Genomic DNA, 15,606 nt, shown 5'->3' on the forward strand with positions numbered 1-15,606 from the left:
TGCAAGCCTCCACCTCCTGCCGGGGAGCAAGGAAGACAGGAATCAAACCCAGTTGCTGATTTCTAATTGGTAAGACAATCAGACAGTTGAAACCAGATAGCTACAATTAGGATGAGAGGCACTGCAGAGATCAAGAGAAATGCTTCTTCATAAAAGCAAGCTGGTGTTTCTCCCAGGGGGAGTATGCAGTGGGTGGGGGAAATGTAGTCTGCTTGAAATGGATTAGCTATTTTAGTTAGAAAACTCAATATACAGACAGAAATGTTTTCCTCCTTTGAGCTCACAGCTGATTTCAATGAAATCAGGGCTCACTGAGAAATATAAATTAGCATTATTAATATGTCAGCTTGCTTAGCAATAAACAACTGATATTACTGTCTTTACCTTCATGTTGGGAACATAATTTTTAATGGATTTTATCATTTTCAAGGATTCATGGAGGAGCACAGGGCCAACTGCAACATTTGAGAAGGATGAAACAGTATTTATGAATCCTGCGGTGGAAGCTGATGGCCCATCAGGCAGCTGCTCTCCCAGGCCAGGGTCCCAGAGGGGCTGCTCATGGGATGGTGGAGGTGCTGGCAGTGACTCCACGCCGTACGAATGGTTGCCATTCTCTGGCTTGATTCCTTCACCTGCACCTTTACTCTCAAAGAGTGGTCAACCAGCTTGGGAAGGAAAAGGGTTCAGAGGTGGTTCTCACCCAGCACTCACACAGGGGAGGCACACAAGTGTTCACCATTTAGTCACGGCAGACAGCAACTGAGATCAGGGCTGTTACCACAATTTCTGGTAAATAAACTCTTCTCAGAATCATAGAATCACAGAACGGTTTGGGTTGGAAAGGACCTTAAGATCATCCAGTTCCAACTCCCTGCCATGGACAGGGACAACTCGCACTAGACTATGTTCCCCAAGGCTCTGTCCTGAGCCTTGTCTGAACACTGCCAGGAATGGAGCATTTACCACCTCTTTGGGCAACCTCTTCCAGGGCCTCACCACTCTCACAATGAAGAACTTCTTCCTTATATCTAATCTGAACTTCTCCTATTTAAGTTTAAACCATCACCCTTTGTCCTATCATTACAAAATTAGTGGTAAAAGGCATCCTCCACTAGCACAAAGCTCTCATCAAAAAAGTCACTTCATCTTCCTTGTTTCCTTCAGTGGTAATTTTAGTCTTCCATATTTAACACTGTCTGCAGGTTGCTGGTATCTGTGATTTTCTGATGCCACTGGAAATCAGTCATCACACATCTTGGATGTGACCTCTTCATCCACGGGAAACTGGAGATGAAAATTTCAAGCATTTGAAGAATACTTCTTCAGCATATGAATGCTGAATGCAAGCAGCTGACATTTCCCTAAAAGTTACTCACAAGCACCACTAATTATCTTCTTTTTTTTCCAAAATTTTATGAGTGACGTCAATGCTTAAAAAAAATCAAAACAATTTGGAGAAGGTTCTCCTGGAAATGTCAAGCAGAGTTCAGAGCTGTAGATTTTAAGGTCACAGGAAAAAAAAAGCGCAAAAGCTGAATTCCTTCTGACAACCTTCCTGGTGCAGCAATGTTGAGTATCATAGGAAAGCAGAGGTTTCCATCTCTAAAAATAGATTCAGACCAGAACATTGGAGAGCATCTTAGCAGCACAGTGCTGCAGCAGCTGTGGCACTTTTCCTTGATCTCCCCAAAGCTCCAGCTGGAAGGAATCAGGCCAGTGCCTTTTGTATATTGATTAAATTGAAACCCTCAAACCAAGCAGCCAACAAATGCTTGGACACAAAAAAATTGCCCTCAGAGCTTCTGTTTTTCCACATGCAATTACTTTTTCTTCCTTCCTACTTGTGCTTTGTTCTCCAGCCTTTATTAATACTCTTGTGTTGGGTCCTTTAAAAAAAAATCCAACCAAAAACCAGGATCAAGCACCTCTTTATGCTGGAGGAGTGCAGAAGAGAGAATAGTAGGCTTCCAATTAGGCTGCTGCCTGAAGCAGACACCCCTACCCCGGCACTGTCCCTGCCCCTTGTTGCATGCAGGGAACCAGGAGGGACATCCCTGATGTGTCCCCAGGACATGGGGAAGTGGGTTCTGTCTTCCCCGTGGGGTGCAGACCCTCAAGCATGGGCAGCTTCTGGGGCCATCCCATTAAAATTTGGACTGTTGTGGTGACACAGCCATCAATTTTTCCATTTTTAAACATCTGCTTTCCTTTCCTTTGTTTAAGAGACATATACATTTGGATGGGTAAATCAAATTATTTTTCCTCAGAATGATACCTACATGATCATAGAGACAGAACTTGACATCTACAGCATGTTATCTCCTGCTCTTGAAAAAGGTTTTCAAGGAATGATAGAAATCAGGATGCAAATGGATTTAAATAATAATCAAAACTTGATTTATTTTGGCAGATGGATCCCCATATCCATACTCTAATTCATGTCACCAGTCAGGTAGTGTTTGTGGTTCTCACATGTGCCTATTCTCTGTGGCACAGGGAAGAGGGTGTTTGAGTTACCCTCATGACTGTGTGAAACATAAGCTAACTCAGATCTCTGACTTGTTCTCCCTGGAGCTGTGGCAGTAAGCTATGTTAACAGCCTTATAACATGCTATCATCTGCCCTCCTCTACCACTCTGCCTGTAGAAACAGTGGTGGGGAGGCAACTTACAAAGGTGTATGAGGTCCCTATCCTTTATTCACCTCTATAATAATATATATTATTATATATATTATTATATAGATATAATATATATTATATAATAAATAATAATAATAAAGCTCAGTGAAAATGCAATGGCATCAAAGCAATTTATGCTGAAGACGTGGTATAACTAAGAACAATTACAGGTTATAGAGAAGCTTTCTGTATATCATTACAAATTTTGTGTCTTTCTGAAATTTCTTCTCTTAACATATTCAGTAGGTACTGATGAAGTAGTTACTTTCAGCGACTTGATCTAGTGGAAGGGGGTTGGAACTTGTAAGGAAGCTATTTCAGAGCTTGAAAACTGACTTTCAATGAATATGAGGAATGAAAACCTCTCTGGATCTTTTATGTTAACTCACTGACTGCATAGAGCACTGGCCTGGCACTTGGGATGCCTAGATTTTGTCTGCCTGGCAGCATGGTCCCTAGTAAGTCAATGCATCTCCCTCTTCCTCCAGTTTCCCTCTGCATAAAAAAGAAATAACAATTCTGTTCCTCACTGTAAAGTGTAAGCTGATGAATCATGCTGCCTTAAAGCTAGATCTCTTAACTTACCATTCTCCCAAAGGAAATCATATGAGACTGTCAGAGTATATATATAAAAAAAGACAACAAAAAAAAAACATCCCACCCCCCCATCTCTAAAATCAGAACATGTCATTATTTTCTTCAGAAGAAACAGATCTATAATTTTTGACTTTCTTTCCAAACTAAGAGCTGACAAACTGATCTTAGAAATGGTGGTGGAACCTCAGGTCTGAATAGATTTGGGGCTTTTTGATTTTTCTTTAATTCTCACACCAGTGTGAGGCTTCTGCATGGCAGCTTTGTGTTTGACAGTGCTTAGTCCCCTTTCATTGTTTGCATGAGCCAAAAGGAGAGGTAGAAATGGAGACTGAAAACATCTCCCACGCTTGCCTTACTGAAGACCATCATCTGCTCTGTATCTGCAGCCAATGAGGCACCCAGACAGATAGACAGGACATTGTACCAATCTCTGCAACCATGGTTTGGGCACATGAATGCCTGATGAGCTTGGCACAGGTAGAGGATATCCTAAACTGCCTACCTGGAAACATGTATTACTCTAGAAACAGGATGGATTTTACTGAAGGAAGCAAGATAAAATACCAAGATTCTGATAAAAAAATCTCTTACAGTTTATCAGTAAAATGAGGAAGAGAAGGGAAGTGAAGGGAAGTGAAGGGAAGTGAAGGGAAGGGTGACAATAAAAGGAATGCCATGGTTACTTTGAACTCAGCAGCATCTTTTCACCACCCCCTCTTGTCTCTGCAGTCAGTTGGATATGTGATACAAGCACTGCGATACTGCAAACAAACATCTGCTCCAGTGGGTGTGCACTTACTCACTCCAACATGCTCTTGAATCGAATTGGGAATTTCCAGGCATATATTGCTCATGCTCTTTCTGAAATAACTTTTATATGTGTAAAGTGTATGAATTAATCATCCTTTTAATCCAGCAAAAGCTGTGCTGTATCTGCTCAATCATGAGATATTTATTTCTGTCCTCACTATTCAGTATGGAGTATTTTTGTTATATTCTTTTTCTTTTCACAAGTGCCAGGAGGAATTTCCAGCTTAAAGGAAGAGAAGCATTTGATTTTTGCAAGATTCACAGCCTGCAGTGCAGAGAACACTTAGCAGAATAGTTGTCTTAGGGAGAGGGTAGACGGGAGCTGTTTCTGTTTGGTTAAGTTAGTCCAGAGCTTCACACAACTTCAAAGCACCCAAGTAAAACAGCACACTGTCTTGAAGCTCTGAGTTCAACGCACACACCAGGTAGTCAGGACCATTACTCCACCATGTCTCCTTGGTGTGGCTGACAGTGAGCAATACAACCACACAGGCACCAGCCCCGGGACTGCATGTCATTAAGCATTCTGATCATGCTGTTGGCATACTGGACCATGCAGTCAGCCATCATGACATGAATTCTGGCATGTCATTTAAGACAAGTCTATGGCACAGAGTGTGGTACAGAGAGCTGTGGGCAAGGATGACCCAGGCAGGTGGATGTGACACAGCCAGTACCACCTGAGCATCCCTGTCCACAACGATAAGTGACTGGTGCACACCACACATCAGGGCTCCTGAGCACTGGGTGAATGTGCCTGTTTGGTTCCTGCTCCTGAACTGCACCAGGGCAGCAGCCAGATTGCTGAGAAATACACAAATGTCAGAAGACCTCCAAACCCAACATGAGAACCAGGGGTGTATATCTCAGCCCACTGACATGGGGACAGGTTTACGTGCACTGACTGCTCTGCCTGCAATGAGAGGGAGAAGATACACAAAACCCAGTTCCAGAACTACAGTGACCTGTAAGAAATAGAGTGACACTACTAAAACCACTGGGGGTAATGACAAATCCACCTGTGTGCTGAGCTGAGCTGAACAGGGCACCTCTGCCGGACCCACCACAAGGAGAAAGAATAAGCCACCGAGAAAAAGCCCACTTCTCTGCAAGACCATTCCCAGACTGCAAGGCATCATCAGCTTTCTCACTCCCTTGCATCTATGAGGCAGGAGAGTGATCATTCACTGAGGGCTCCCCACAAAATAAAATGAAACTAAATGCAAGTGAAAGGACATTTTATGTTTTGGATTTTTTTTCCTTACATGGAGAGTAAGCATTTAAGTGGTTCTCACAACAGTGAACATAAGGAATTTTTTACAGTAGAGCATTTCAGCAAAAGTTTCAGTTGCTGTGATTTGACTGGAAGAGAAAGAGCCATCCATGTACTGATAGAATAGTGGAAGGACTCTCTACTTAACATTCAGCCTGTATCACATATTATTCCAAGGTGGTCATTTAATAGTGGAAGCTGTTTAGCAGTTTAATCAAAATGATACCTTTTAGTCAAATAGCACAAGTTTTAATGTGATATATTCTAGAACACGGTGAAGTATAAAGTACCAGTCACATAGTAATTTCAGATTTTTACAGAAGAAAGCTGTTAAAGGAGAAGAGGTTACAAGGAAGTGAAATGTCTACAGCAACTTAAAGATGTGCTGGTATGGCTTGCTTTCTATATTGATTTTGGTTTCTGCTTAGCAACAGGATTTCATACTGGTTATATAAAAATACAGAGAAACCTGCACATATCCTCTTGCTGTTGCACGAACAGCCAACCAAATTATTTAAGATAACCTGATCTAGAAATGTTGCTGGTATTAATTTTAGATGAATTGTTATTAACTTGGAAGGTCTGAACAATAAAATACAAAGCCAAAGTATTTAATCTGTGGGGAACTAACTGGAAGCACTTGCTTGTATCTGAAAAAGGCTTTTTCTTCAATTTGATTGAATAAGTCTTTATAGTGAGTCCTGTTCAAACATATAATGGGCAACAGAAGACAAAGGAGATGGGTTGATGGAAAGTGGCTTAGAAGGGCGGGCTGTCCATAATGACATATTTTGGAGAAGAGGGTTTAATAAATATTATTTCAAGATAAAACAAATATTTATATTTATGTAGTTCCATGCAACTTCCCCACAATGTTATGGTAGCATATCTTTTGGCCTAGGATATTCTGATTTTAAATAACACCCAATCTGGCAGCTGTCGCAGGACTATTGAAACATTTATCTGAGATGACTGGCCCAAAGTTTCAAATGCACTTGTTTTGGCTGCACTAACCTTTTATGTCTCTTTTCTAATGATACTCGATTGAGTGCATTCCCCAGAAAGCACATTTTTGCCCATGGCTAGACACCATCATCCTGGAAGATGCTTCATGTTTTCAAGCTGTCACTGGAGTTTCAAGCTGTCACTGTTTAGCTTGTTGGGAGCTGAATTTTCTTTCCTTACACAAGCAGCCTCATTTGCCTCACAGGGTTGTCTTTCCTATCTCTTCCAGTCCATGGTACTGTGCTCTGCCTGAACCATCTTTTTTTAGAGAAGAGGCTGGAAGGTTGCTCTTCCCTGGACACAGCAGTAGTAGCTAGGGAAATCACAACATGCCTTTTGGATGCAGCAGCAAGAAATGTCTGTTATTGTTTGGCATGAGAAAGGAGATTTAGGGAAGATTGGTTTTGAGACATACACCTTTCTCCTTCTTTTGTTGCTTCCCCCAAATAAAGGATGAGAATAAACCATCCAGTGACATTTGAATCAGCTCAATTGATGGCTACGTGTGAAGACAAATACTATAATCACTAATGTTCCTGCATCTTACTCCCTTCTTTGAGCTTTTATTACTCAGCATGATGTCATATGGCATGGGATATCCCTTTGGTCAGCTATAACATTTCCATGTCCCCTTCCCAGCCTCCATCCCACTCTGCCCTGATGTTGTGTGAGCACTGATCAGCAACAGCGAAAACATGGGTATGTTACCAACACTGGTTTAGCCACAAACATGAAGCACAGCATCACATAGGCTGCTATGAGGTAAGTGACCTCCACTCCAGCCAGTGCTGGCACCAAGAAGGACTGTGGTAGGTTGACCTCGGTTGACTGTCACATGCCAACCCAGCTGCTCTCTGCCTCAATGGGGCAGGGGAGAAATGAGATGGAAAGGCTCATGAGTTGATACAAAACAGCGATATCACTTGCCAGTTACCACCATGAGCAAAACAGACATGACTTTGTGAAAATTAATTTAACACTGCCAACTATAATGGTGTCATGGTTTAAATCCAGTAAGCCACATAGTTACTACTACCCCCTCCTCTTTCTTTCCTAATGTAACTCCCATGGGTTGAGATAAGAACAGTCCAGTAACTAAGGTATAACACAAATCACTACTGCTACCACCAATAGTAATAATGATAAGGGAAATAACTAGGGAAGAGAATACAATACCACCTGCCGAAATGAGCCCAACTGAGAAGAGAGTGCCCTTCCAGGTAACTCCCAATTACCTCCCTGGGCATGACGTGCTGTGGTATGGAATACCTCTTTGGTCAGTTTGGGTCAGGTGTCCTGTCTCTGCTTCCTCCCGGCTTCCCCTCCTCCCTGGCAGAGCATGAGACTGACAAAGTCCTTGGTCACGGTAAACATTTGAGCCGTAACTAAAATCATTGGTGTTATCAGCTCTGTTCCCAGGCTGGAAGTCAAAAACATATTGCTGCACCAGCTACCAAGAAGGAGAAAAAATGACTGCCATTGCTAAACCCAGGACAGTATCCACCCCTTATTCCATACCACATTCCCACATTTTCAATATACCATCGCTCTTACATATATACATCCACATACACAGACAGAGAGAAAAAGATCATTTCTTAGTGCATGGACCAATCCCTATAATGCTGCTGAGTCCATTCGGTCCATGATGTCAGGTTCCATCTCTTGTAACAGTCTTTCAGGGCAGGAAAGGCTGTGTGCAGTGCTGGATTGTTGCCTGCTGATGCTGATCATTCCTTTACCTCAGAACTCATCTGGTTCTATCCAAGTTCATTCTCTATTGGGATGATGGTTAGAGGGAAGTCAGGGCTAGTCACTGGTGACCTGATGATCTAGTTGATGGGATATAAAAATATTGTATAGCAGGCAACAGCATACAATTGAGTTCATTGGCTGTTTTCCCCTAAAAACAAATCCTCTTAAGGTATACATCGGACTTCCCCATCTTCCCGCATTACCCACCAAGTATATCCAGGTCCCTGAGCAAAAGCCATCCCACGAGTGGTTTTGCCTTTACCTGAAGCAGGAATAACCCAGACTGTCTTCCCCAGCAAATTCTTTATGTGCACCACAGGAACTTTGTCCCCCTCTACAGTATGCAAAAGTTCTGACTGGGCTGGGCCAGCCCTGTTGGTGGATCCTCTAGTATTGACTAACCAGGTGGCCTTTGTTTAGACTGAATATAAGGAAGAAGTTCTTTACTGTAAGGGTGTTGGGGCACTGGAATGGGTTGCTCAGGGAAGTTGTGAATGCTCCATCCCTGGTGGTCTCCAAGGCTAGGCTGGACAGAGGCTTGGGTGACATGGTTTAGTGTGAGGTGTCCCTGCCCATGGCAGGGGGGTTGGAACTACATGATCTTAAGGTCCTTTCCAATGCTAACTATTCTATGATTCTAGTGCAACCCACAGGTAGATATTTTAAGACGAAACAATGATGAGAGAAATTTTCCCCTGTTTGAATAAATCAGCCTGATTTCGGGCAAGTTTTACAGAGGGTAGGCGCATCTCCTGGCAAGGTGACCTTGGACATTGATGTGGGATGTGCAGTCTGTGCCATCCCCCCCATTCAGGTGTAACATAAAGAAATGCCTTGAGAAGATGGAGGTAAACCCAACATGCTTTCACTTACCTCATGTTCACCTGTGCTTGGGTCACTACCAAAAGGGACTTGACAGGGCACAGGCACTGCTGTCTTCTGCAATGGTCTGACAACCTAACATCAGCCGTTACTTGCCACTGAAAGGATTGTCAAGTACCAGAACAGGCTTCCTAGGGAAGCTGGTAGAGTCACCATCCCCAGAGGCATGTAGACATGGCACTTAGGAACATGGTTTACTGGTGGCCTTGCCAGTTAATGGTTGGAATTGATGAGCTTGAAGGTTTTTTCCAACTGAAATTATTCCATTATTCTACTCTATTTTATTATTTTTGCTTTCATGTGTACATTATGGAACTGATGCTGACTTTGGTAGGAAGCACTTTAACTTAGTTTCTCACAGTTTTCTTCAGTGAGATTACCCTTTCTTAACACAAGAAATTTTAACCTGAAATCACCATTTATTGTCACTTTATGTTTACTTACTCGTAAGTACAAAAAAAAAAAAAAAAAGGGAGAATTCTTCTACACAGCTTTTATATAGCTCTGAGTGGGGTTTAATCTGCTTACCCATGTATTTATACTATTCTATATTCATGCTCTCTGTACTATCCAGTCTTTTCTCTTTTTCATCACACTTGAAATGGAACACGAAGAGGAAGAACACTGTATAATAGTCATTTAAAAATAATTAATCAATGTACTTAGCCTTCTAAATGATTTCTGCAAAACCACCCCCTTTAAATTGAACATGTAATGAAAATAGTAATTTTCTCAGAAGTGTTTTCATCAATGCTATTTGTGCTGTTATTAAAATACATTCATGATTCATGCATTTATTCGTCCTCCTTAGGGAAAAGCTTGCAATTCAGGACAATAAAGGACTTTACTGTAAGTAAAATACTGTTAAAAGTATAACCCAAAGATGTAGAATTTATAAATGTTGGAGGTTATATCTATGTAGCTGAAGATGATAAAACATTCCCCTAACATATTTCTTTTCTTTGATCACCTCTGTTATCTCCATTATGAACAAACAGTGCAACTGTGCCTCTTTCTAATGCCAGCAGTAAAATACTTCCAGGGACGGACTTTGTCTCTTCCAAGTAATGGCATTATTGCTGTTTTTTTCCTGGGCTTTTCCACCTCTCCAACAATACTGGCAGCATGTTTTCCAGGCTTTTTGCTTGAATTAGTTTCAGCTATAGAATAAACAGAAGTAGCTAGGTAGCCAGGTTGCTACAAACAGACGGTTGTTCATCAACTGCTTCCTGCTCGCCTGAGAGTGTGCGCAGGCAATGGCTTGTGTCATTAGGCCCCTATTTAAGCGCACGTATGGCTTGGAGGTCATGTTTGTGTTTCATTTATACAGATATGATTAGCTGTTCTCAATGTTCGTCTGCCATAAAACTGAAAATGTGTCATGCGATATTACCCAGGCAAATGTAATGCCCCCAAAATAAACATGCCAGCTAGTTTGCAGGCAGTAATTGATGGAAAAACAGGTGTTTCCCATGTTCTCTGTGATTGCCTACACATATGGCTCCTTTTATACTATCCTTCAATTACTTTGCAGTTTTGGCTCCTACAGAAATAGTCTTACCAAAAAAGAGTGGGTTTCAAGACTGGTCTTTGGTCCACTGCAAATTAAATATAAGCAGCACAGCTCATTTTAATATTTAAGTAATTAAACTACAGCAGCTACCACATCCACTTTAGACATCAAACTGCATTTCCAATTACTCTTATTTTAAAATGTGGTGCTCTGACTTGGTAAATTAAAGCTACACATGACACAAATTCCCATTTAAATGGTTAACATTCCCAAATTGTACCTTTTGAACAGTAGAGTCAGTAAAATCATATTGAAACCTGGAAATCAGTTAGCTTTATACTTTACAACCTGAAGTTTTATCTTTCAAAAGTGTTCAGCTCCTGACAGCTGTGTAAGATCTACTAACCTTGCAGGGCTAATAATGGGTGGATTTTATAATGGCACACAGGCAGATATATCAGAGGTCACTTTATATAACAGGTTTTCTGTGATGTATTGTTCTTCTAAGTGAATGCAGTTGGAGGAGGAATGAAAGAAAGATGAGAGGATATGCTATCCTCCATGAGGATAAGAGCAGCTCCTCAGTGGTCAGGGTAGAAGTCGTGTTCTACAAAACCAGCATTGAGCATGACCCAGGAGCTGCTCCATGCACACCCAGCCAGAAGAATAGGCTGAGAGCCACCCTCAAGTCATGAAACACAGCAGCCAAAACACTTAGTCTAGGATTGGGCTGATCTTTGATCCCTGTGCATTGATCTCTTCTCCCAAACAAGTGTTCCCGCCTCTGCATCACTATTTCTTTCAGAGCTTGCAGAGGACGGGTCTCTGCTTTGGCTCTCTGCAGTGGTGGAAGATACTCAGCACTGAGACCTGGTCCCATCTTTCTCTGACAGCTCAGCAGCAGAGTACAGGGACGCAGTAACATGTTCAGGCCATGCTCCTCCTGCTTCATAAACATGCTTCTTCTGGCTTTCAAGGTGAGGACTTGTTGTTTACCTTCCAAGAACGACCAATATTTTAACCTAATTTAGGATACATCTTGAAAGAAAGCCCTGTGGTTAAAGAAAAAATGCTTAGTTTCATTTTTAAAAATCAAGTGGGTTGATTTCCCTTCATGAAGCGACATCAGAGATGAATTTGCTCCCTGGCTTTTACCTTGTTACTGATTAAAAATGAAATGTGACTACATAATACCCTTCTTCATTAAAAAAGAAAAAAAAAACAACTTTCAAAATAATAAGGTGATAAAATAATGGCATTCCCCTGAAATATTTTGTTTTTTTTTCTTCAGATAAACTTGAGGGGTTTTTTATCTGCCTTTGGTTTTTCTTATGCTTTGTTCTTGTTTATCTCTGCTCTTTCATTATTTGCTGCAGCAATCAAGACAATTAATCCTCTTCTACAATATGCACAAAGATGAAGGAATGCAACATTATCTCTTTCTGCACTGCTTTAATTTCAGTGACAGCTTTGTCACTTCACCAGTTGCAGGGTTTCATGCCTGTGTTTCCTGCCTTGTAATCGGTATATTTCTCAGGGTGCCACCTGCCATTCAGAAGCGGTGAAGCTTTTGAAATCCCCAGCCTTCTCCCACATGACAGATTTCACCTGACTGCATGGTTCTGACTGATGGGGTGGGTTTGTGCATGGTGGGGACATAGTGAAGCCACACAGCACCAGCTGCAGAGAGCAGTTCCCAAGCCAGCCTCAGCCCCTGCTGCTCTTCCCAGGACCCCGTTTGCAGACAGCCCTCTCCCTACACCAAGTCCCACAGCAGTTGGGAGTGGCTGTCTAGAGAAATGCCACAGAGCTGAAGTGGAGAGCTGGGCTCAAGAAGATGAACTTGAGCCTTGAATAGGAATTGCTAGTTTTAAAATGTGTTAGGCCCAAATAACGAGCAAGGAAACATGGTGTTTTGTGTAAATGCTTGGCTTTTCAAAGCCGGTCTGCCTCCCTCTCCAATGGGCAGGATCAGAAATGCAGGTACAGAAACAGCTGTGGCCTGAAACCTTTACATGCCTTTGACAACAAGGAAATAAAACTCAGTAAGTTAAACTCCTAGGCATAAGAGAGCTGGAACACTGCCTTTGGCTGTAATGGGAGTAAGTTTTCACATGGGGTGTGTAAGGACATTTTCAATGTGATTTTCATCCAGATGTTACAGACCAAGTTACCAAACATGGTACCAAAGCACCCCTGCAAGCTAAGCGTCGTAAGGTGGGCATCCAGAACATAAACAATGAAGATACGTATTTATACTTGCTGAAGCAATATGGGATTTGAGAAAAGAACCATGGGTTCTGATTTGGGTTCATTTATGTTGCTGTAATACACTTTTCATAATAAAACGTTTTATTTAGTGGGATTACTGGTGATTTACAACCTTGTTATGTCAATATCGGGACTGAGAAGTTTCACGTGTGGCACTCCTGCAGCCAGGGGCTACAGGCCTTTGTGGGTTAGGATTTTATACTCAGTCTTTCACACTGTATTGATGGACACCTTAATTATGTGCCAGGTAATGTTTTGTGCTTGATCAGCAAGAAGGCGGTTCAGCTTGGGAAATATAATGATTCCCACCCAGCTGCTATGCACTGGAAGAGCTGCTTTAGTAACAATTCTCCACCAGATGCAAAGAAGTTCTTATCAGGATGTAGATCACATAGAAGCACATCTGACTTGAATGTTAAAATGAAGTTATACACTAGAAATAATATTTTTACAATAGGTCTTGTGTTCATTTCTGATTTTACATTCAGGCAGAATACCACTGGTTGCATTAGGGGCTAAATAAATCTCTCACTGATAAACAACAAATCTAAATTGTTTGTGGAGCATGAAACAGTTCTCTTTGGATGCACCTGATGCTGTTGAGCAAGCTGTTCCTTTTTGTCATGCTATTATTAATTGGGAATGTAGTGGAGCTTACAGCATTCTTCACTGATTGATGGGATAACTGAGTTTGTGTAGCACATAGCTCCACACAGACTGGTTTGGGGTGGAAGGAACCTTAAAGCTCATCCAGTTCCAAACCCCTTTCACAGGCAGGGACACCTTCCGCTCGATGAGGTTGCTCCAAGCCCCATCCAACCTGGCCTTGAACACTGCCAGGGATGGGGCAGCCACAGCTTCTCTGGGCAACCTGTGCCAGGGCCTCACCACCCTCACAGGGAAGAACTTCTGCCTAATGTCTAATCCAGGGAAGGACTTCTGTCTAAGAGCATCTCTCAATCTCCCCTTTGTCAGGTTAAAGCCTTTCCCCCTCGTCCTGTCCCTAAAGGCCCTTGTCCAGAGCCCCTCTTCAGCTTTCTTGTAGCCTCTTCAAGCACTGGCAGCTGCTCTAAGGTCTCCCGGAGCCTTCTCTTTTCCAGGTTGACAACCCCAGCTCACCCAGGTCCTCACCACCCCCACAAGGAAGAACTTCTTCCTGAGATCCCATCTCAATATTCCTTCTGTCAACTTAAAGCCATTCCCCTTGTCCTATCAGTATATGCCCTTGTCAAAAGCCCCGTACTTAGAAAAGCGTACCAAGATTTTCAAAACACTCTTTGGGATGTAGATGTTCTAGCCACTATTTGAGTTGGGAATATAAATTATATATATTTATTATATTTATATTTATATATATAATGTATATATTATAATATATATATTATATATACATGGCTGTCACTCAGTTTCTGTATGTAGATGATGTTTCTGCACAGTTGCTTAATACAAGATGTAAAATTCAAGCCAAGTTGCAGTCACAGTCATGAGAAATAAAAAGGCAAAAAGCCCTTTGTGTTGTGAGTAGAACAGCAATGGTAAAACGGACAGAGGAAAAACCTTTGTGGACCCAGCAGTCGCTTGGTGAGACAACCACATTTTAACAAAGCCTCGGAAGCATTGCTAAAAATGGAATGGAGGAAAATACATTTTTGGCAGTGAACGCTGAGAAAATCATGCAGTGAATACAATAAAGTAAAATTAACACAAAACACTTCCTAGTCCCTGGTTTGACTTTGATAAACTCTCTTTTGTCATCTTACCACGGTGCAGAAAATGGGTATGGGTGGATACCAGGATGGTGCTATATTGTGATTTTATTGGTGTTTTATTTGATATTGATATTGATTTTATATTGGTGTTTCCAGTATAGTGATTGCATATTCATCCTTTTCTGCCTCCTTTGAGGCTATTTGAATTCCCATTATTTTGGTCTCCTGCCTACATCATGGCTGGTCCTTAGCTGCAGTGGTTAAAATCCCCTCATCCTTACAGAACACATGCATACTCAGGAGGCTCTTGGAACTGGACCCTTCCAGGCAGAATGATATCCAAGGCTGAGATTCCAGACTGGAGTGCTGGCCATTTACAATATTTTCCACTCTTTGGTTGTGGTATTTATGTTTTCCCTTATCTCCCAATTTTAGAAGCCAGTGAGGCACATGTCTGTCCGTCTGTAATACACAGAGGAAAGCAGTATTGAAGGGCGTCTCTGACACCTAAATGCAACTTATTAAAATCTCAAGTTTAAAAGTTGGGAGAATTGAGCAGTGAAATATAGTCAAGTATGACCCAAAGCTCTTAAGAGTGTCTATTTCAGAGGCAGAGGCATTTAGGGCGCATCAGGGAATTTTTTGGAGGCGGGTTTTTTTTTACATGTGGGAAAAGACAATGAAATGTTAGTGGGAAAGCTCAACGAGACAGAAAGGAGCCAGGGAAATGCAGATGCAAAATGAAAATAGGGAAATGAGTGAGTCTTGAACAAACCGCAGCGTTTGATTAGAAAGTGCAACGTGCAGACTACTGGATGTGATTAAAAATAGAATTTTTTTTTTTTTTTTAGAAAAAATTTGATATAATTTTAGAGCTAGTGACTGTAGTTCGGGGTGGTGGTGGCCGTTACATAACCAGCCATGGTAGCGGTGCCAGTGAATACCGCATAGCTACGTTGGGGTCGCAAGTACAGGGGGATGCAGCGCGTCCACCGCGCAGGTCCCGGGTGATGGGATGGATCGGAAAGAAGAGGAGTTGCTCACTTAGCTCTGCCCTTGCGCCGGGAGTGAGGAGGGAGAGCGGACAGCTGCAGGACGAGGGTGGGGA

This window comes from Pezoporus occidentalis, unplaced genomic scaffold (assembly GCF_034315485.1).
Source record: "Pezoporus occidentalis ecotype Australia unplaced genomic scaffold, CSIRO_AGI_Poc_V1 ctg318, whole genome shotgun sequence".
NCBI classification, from domain to species: domain Eukaryota; kingdom Metazoa; phylum Chordata; class Aves; order Psittaciformes; family Psittacidae; genus Pezoporus; species Pezoporus occidentalis.